Raw genomic sequence first — 4687 nt, 5'->3', positions numbered from 1 at the left:
AGGTTATTGTCATACATACACCAGTCTGAACAAACAGTGGCCACTAGAGGGCGGTAGATCTGGTTTATTCTCTACAGCACCACAGAGGAGTCCATGTTCTGTTAGTTATTTTCAGGTAAGCATAACCAGTGTTTAGCAAGACGATATAGGTATTATTATGGGATTTCATTGTAAATGTATCGTTTTTTTTATTATTTGTTCCATTTAGTATATAATTTCAGTTGGTTATAGAGGATTGGTGGCATGTTAATTTTATTTCTAAGTATATCACAATTCTGAAAACAAAACCTCGAGATATTTGCCCAGTATGACCACTTTGAACATTTCAAAAACAGTTTAGTTTATTTAAGCTGCTAATGTTTTAGTTAATGAATTTCTTTATCATTTTGATCTAGCTGCCAGACCACCGTTTCGCACCCACGGATGCCAGCCCCCCATTAAAGTTTGCTTCTTAAAGTTTGTTGCACTGATTTAACCTCCTAATGAACGTCGTGCTGTGACTGGGGGGCATTGAAGTAAAATCCTTCATCCGCCTTCTTAAGCCTGGTTTATACTCACCACGTGACGCATCTGCGCAGGTCTCACCGCAAAGCGCGTGCGCAGAGCGACCACAACGTCTGTTGCGGCCCGTTCGATCGGTGCGTTAATATTCTTCTAGCCAGTGAGTGGCAGGTGGTCAGTGTCGTATAGCTGGCAATGTGACAGCAGAGAACGTTAGACTGAGGCACTGTCTCCCGCGGAGCAGTATAAAATATCTCAGGGTCTTGTTCACGGTCGACTGGCGGATCGGGGCGACGTTGTACAAGTCAGTCGTGGTGAGGAGGGTGCTGAGCCGACAAGCAAAGCTGTCGATTTACCGATCGAGCTAAGTTCCTGCCGACACCTATGGCCATGAACTGTGCGTATTTACATGAAGCACTAGATCGCAGATACGAGCGGCGGAAAAGAGTATCAGGGTGGCTGGGCTCAGCCTTCGAGAAGGGGTGAGGAGAGCAGACGAGGTGGTTCAGACATCTGATAGGATGCCTTCTGGACGCCAGCCTGAGAAGATGTTTCAGGCATGGAGTTGGGATCTCGGGGAAGACCAAGGATGAGTGGGAATGAGTCGGTGTCCATGCTTAGTCTGCTGCCCCAATGACCCAAACCCGATTCGCTGCCGAAAATCAAAGGATGGATGGATAATTTTAACAGGGAAAAAGCGGAGGAACTTTTCACAGTCTGCAATGATCAGATCAGATAAAGGCTGGCGTAGTTTATTAACCACAGACATACAATATGCATTGGTGTGCGCTTATGGCTAACACACACATACGCCAAGCCTACGCTGGGGCAAACGTATTGTCGCCAGTTCATCAAACCTGCATGTATTTGGAAATTGGGAGGAAACGGAAGCACCCGGAGCAAATCCACTCAGGATGGGAAGAACAGGCTAACTACTAAGGTGAGGCAACTGCGCAACCACTGCGTCACTGTGCTGTCTTGTGTTTTTGTGTTTTATTTATATTAATTTTAAATTTTTTCAACTTTTTAAACGTCGATATCTTGTCGTTTTTAAATTTCAAAAACATGCAATTTGAATTTTGATATCAAGAAAGTGGATTCAATTCTGAAAAGGCTTCCCATATGTGTAACCGCGGTTATACCTGCGGCAGATGACAGGCTGCCTTCTCCACCGCCTCTAAATCCTTTTGGATTGTCTTAGCAGCCTATCGGGTTCTAGTGCGGGACCGTGCAGTCCCGCCCTCTCTTCGCCCATTGGGTGCAGTCAGACTCAGTTGAAAATTACAGGAAAACAGGCTCACCTGTGCAGGGGGCGAAACGCTGGGAGTTATTTAATGTTTTTGCCATGAACGTTAGTGGTTTTATAAGGTAATTAAAGTTTAGTTGAGGAGAAGCGGCCGGGACTTGCTTACTTTACTAATTTTTAAACCTAAGCCGCAAGCAAGAAGAATTCGGTTCACGTCATCAATGCGAAACAGGTAATTGTTGTTGTTATTATTATTTTGTATTATTACAGTAAGCGAGTCCGACGGAATTCTGCATCATCGCCTGTGCTACTGTGGTCGTTGAAGCTAAAAGAAATGGCTCATCGGAATGAGCCATCAGCACGGAAAATAAGGTGACAGGTGACGTAGAGTTGCAAATAAAAATGTAAAACTGGAACAAATTAACACATGTCGAGTCTTCTGACTGGCAAGCATTGTTTCAGTTATTTGGGCATATGTGATGTGCATGGCAGGCATGTCGTTTAGTTTTGAAGTGAGGCATCTGCGTTATCATTGTGTTACTAAGGAAGGCTTCTTTTTGGTAAGGAAGCCGGGGTAGCGGCCTTAAATTCGGAGTTATAATAGTGATGGCGCTGTCCAGAAGACAGGCGTGTCTCAGTGGACAGATCGAGCTGTTAGATCTCGAGTTGTGTTTTTGAAGTGACCTCTACAGATTCCAGTAAACCCTGCTCTGCTGCCATATGATACGCTTAAGGTTGGTTTCTACCCACAGTTCCCGATTTGGCATACGAGGGCGAATGCCGAGGTCACTTACTGACTTAAAAACTGTAGTTCATTTACCCGACCGCGGGTGTTTAGGTTTGTAAGGAAAGCACCACGAAGTTACGGGAGAACATGCAGACTCTACTTGGAGCGTGTGTTCGAGTCCAGACCCTCGGAGTGCGGCCTCCTTCGAGATGCCCTAAATAACGGGACTGTTTAGAATGTTAATATGTCTAAGTGACTGTTTTATTTTAATGAGTCATGGATAGGAAACAGCGTTTTACAAAAACATATTATAATGCGTAAGTAAACGAGGATGAGCTGATTGAGATTTGACAAACGAAAGGAGAAAACTCCGTCCATCTGGCGCGTTTGATTGGTTAATAGCTTGTTTTCCAGTATTTATCTTTATTTAGTGTTATGTGGATGTAATTTTGTATCTAATATTGTGTATTCCCTGTTGCCTTTTCTGAATTCCTGTAACGCTCTTTGAGCACGTTAAAGGTGCTATATAATTAAAATGTGCTATTATTATATTTACATAGTTCTTAGTTTTTACCTCACTTTAAAAATACATAATGCTCAGTTTGCATATTAAAAGTAAATTATTGATTTCTGTTTTTCCCCTTTAGGCCGTATTTTATTCGGATGGTGGTAAGAGGAGGATTCGAAACCATCGCCTTCTCCATCTTGGCTGGTGGGCCCGGGGGTGTTGATCCTGCTGAGCTATTCTTTGGGCCGTTTTTACGGTGGAGCTTCAACACTTTTAGCAACTGGTCGCTCCGTCGACAACTCAAATAAAAGATATTTATCTGGATCGTCATTCTTCGGGGGGAGGGGGTCTCGATCGCGGGGCCGACTCGGTCTTGGCTGGCGGGGACCATTGCTTGTTTCGCTGTGCCACCCGGGAGTCCCCTTTTGAAGGCTGGTATAGAAATCATTTATACCGTTAACTCTTCGGTGGACACAGCAAATAAATATCTCTGTTTTAGATGCTCCTACGATTTGGAGGGGAGAGACGCGAACCCGCACTCGTCTACGCAGCATGAGTGGTCCACCCGGTTGAGCTACCGAGTCCGACTGGAGTAAGGCGACTAGACGCATTTAATGTTAGCGACAGGCCTGTGGCCCCCTTAAAGAAATAGGTTAGTTAGTCCCTTGTCACGGCTGGCGCTCGAACCCCGCACCTTCACTTCTTACAGGAAGAACCGAATCGGCTCGTCCATCTCGGTGAGCTAATCCTCCGGCCGTTTGTTACTAGAAATCTTTTATATCATTGACGGGGGGGCTGCAAATAAACTGAAGGTATACATGTTAGGTGTGACGGGGGGCTGCAAATAAACTGAAGGTATACATGTTAGGTGAGGTGAATCCTAAGGGGTGAAGGTCGGGCCTGTCCTCCCTTTGACCGGGGTGGTCAGTCTGTTTTGGCCGCTTGGCCCACGTAATCTATAAATTAGTTTTATCGCCAGCCCCATCAAATAAAGAGTTCACTTTCAATTTTAACACCCCTTGTTTCTTGATGGGACCCGAACTCGTGGATCTCAAGCACTGCTCGGCCACGGCGATGGTTTTTACCTCATTGAGCCACTCCAGCTGACTCAGCGTTCTGGCGGCCGGTCGTGTTTTATACCAGCGACATGTCAGTGGACCCCTTAAATAAAGGGGCTTTGTGCTACGAGTGGACAGGCCGGCATTGCACCGAGTGGGTGGAAGTGGCCCGTTCATCGGGGTGAGCTAATCCTCTGCTGTGAGGTGCAAGGAGTCCTTAATATTATTAAAAGACGGAGGGCGCTGAGTGTAAACTGGCGATTAAGAAATAATGTGAAGGAAATTCTATATGGTGGTTACGGGGGCTTGAACCCGGGACTTCCCCCTATAAAGGGGCGCTTGTCCCCCGGAGCTGTTTGCACACACCGAGTCACGATTAACGGCCCCCAACTTAAATGGGACTCAGCAGGCGACGCGATCGTTCTGTGGACGAAATCCACTCGTTAAAATCCGTGCAAACCGAATAGCAACAGAAGACCGAGGTAAATCCATCCATTATCCAACCCGCAATATCCTAACTACAGGGTCACGGGGGTCTGCTGGAGCCAATCCCACCCAACACAGGGCGAAAGGCAGGAACAAACCCTAGACAGGGCGCCAGCCCACCGCAGGGCACACACACCAGGGACAATTTAGGATCGCCAATC

The 4687-nt window shown here is 46.2% G+C and overlaps 1 long non-coding RNA gene across 1 annotated transcript; it reads left to right on the top strand.

Moving 5' to 3' along the window:
- Nucleotides 1-604: 604 nt before the first annotated feature.
- On the top strand, nucleotides 605-4417 carry LOC120516819. Its single transcript, XR_005630922.1, has 2 exons — nucleotides 605-1441; nucleotides 3122-4417. It is a non-coding gene; the product is annotated as an uncharacterized LOC120516819 (long non-coding RNA).
- The last annotated feature ends 270 nt before the right edge of the window (nucleotides 4418-4687 follow it).

Source organism: Polypterus senegalus, chromosome 16 (genome assembly GCF_016835505.1).
Source record: "Polypterus senegalus isolate Bchr_013 chromosome 16, ASM1683550v1, whole genome shotgun sequence".
In the NCBI taxonomy this organism is placed as follows: domain Eukaryota; kingdom Metazoa; phylum Chordata; class Cladistia; order Polypteriformes; family Polypteridae; genus Polypterus; species Polypterus senegalus.
This window is presented reverse-complemented; position numbering and strand designations above follow the sequence as displayed.